This window comes from Sciurus carolinensis, chromosome 4 (genome assembly GCF_902686445.1).
Source record: "Sciurus carolinensis chromosome 4, mSciCar1.2, whole genome shotgun sequence".
Classification (NCBI taxonomy): domain Eukaryota; kingdom Metazoa; phylum Chordata; class Mammalia; order Rodentia; family Sciuridae; genus Sciurus; species Sciurus carolinensis.
In genome coordinates this window covers 166,974,574-166,976,093 of record NC_062216.1, presented here as the reverse complement: position 1 = coordinate 166,976,093, position 1,520 = coordinate 166,974,574, and positions in this window count along the sequence as shown.

Genomic DNA, 1,520 nt, shown 5'->3' with positions numbered 1-1,520 from the left:
CCTTGATGTGAGCACGGGATTTTGATGTGGGGCCGGGGAGCTGCTCAGGTGAGTCTGAGCTTATGACACCCATCAGGTGCCAGGACTGGTGTTAGGCAGGGCGGGACGCTCTTGGCAGTCAGTGCACAGCACCCACCCTGCCAGGGAGAGGGCTGGGGGCTCCAGCAGGCAGTCAAGACGTTTGGCAGGTACCGACTGGCCTTCCCGAGGCTCCGACAGGTAGCGATGAAGACTGGAAAGCCAGGTTTCACAGAAGTTGGATTTGCTACATATGAAGGGAGAAGACGCATTTTCTTCCTTTGCGGTTTGGGGCTGTGCCTCAGACAGCTCAGCCTTAGAATTGGGCTGACCTGGATTCAAATCCTAGCCCTACCCTTCCCTCTGGGAACCTGGACAAGTTCTGCCACCTCTGTAGTGAAGGGTGGCTTTCCACCTCGCTCAGACTCAAAGTCCTGGCCCTTACTGCCACATACGATCCTCAGCTGGGTCCCTAGCCTTGTGTCTCCCTCCCCCTGAACCCGTAACTCCCACCCTTCCCTGCTTATAGTTCAGCAAATTGAACCCAGGGGTACTCTACCACTGAGCTACACCCCCAGCCCTTTTTTAAAATTTTGAGATAGGGTCTTGCTAAGTTGCTGAGGCTAGCCTTGAACTGGTGATCCTCTTGTCTCAGCCTCCCAAACCACTGGGATTACAGGCATATAAAACCACACCTGGCCTTTTTATCTTGAGAAAGAGTCTTGCTAAGTTTTTGAGGGTCTTCCTAAATTTATGAGGCTGACTGTGAACTTGAAGAGCCTCCTGTCTTAGCCCCTCAGAGAAGCTGGGATTACAGGCATGTGCCGTTATGCTGGGGCCAAACTGGTCACTTTTTGGTTGTAGATGACACAATACCTTTATTTATTTTTTTGTGGTGCTGAGAATCAAACCCAGTGCCTCACACATGCCAGACAAGGGCTCCACCACTGAGCCACAGCTGCAGCCCCAGAAGTGGCCTTCTTGCTACATTCCCTTGGCACATTAAAAAACAAAAAAGAGCCCACACATTCATCCAGAGCAGGCCCAGCTCTGCCCAGCAGCAGGTGCCAACCTGTAGAGGACTGGAAAAAGTGGTGGTGTGGTGCCAACCTTTTTGTAGCTGTGTGACCTTGACAGTCACTTAATTACCTAGGGGTCCATTTCCTCATCGGCAAAGCGGGGAATGACTGCTACGGTCAAGCTGTAAGAGGCAGTATTTTTAGAGGCCTCTTTGGACAGTTCTTGGCAGGGGGAGGTGCCTACAAGTTTCTTCCCAGGACCAAGCATGCCACTAACATGCCCTGAAAATCACAGCAGGTCACTTGTATCTCATGGGCTCGTGAGGTAGAAGTAAAATACGGAATGTGAAGGCACCCGTGAATACAGTACTCTGTGAAGGGGGGTGGAGACCTCAGGGCAGCTGGTCACCGGTGCACCAGGAAAGTGGGACCCCAGGAATACTGCCTGGTCTCTCCCCACAATAACCAGATGACAAAACGACA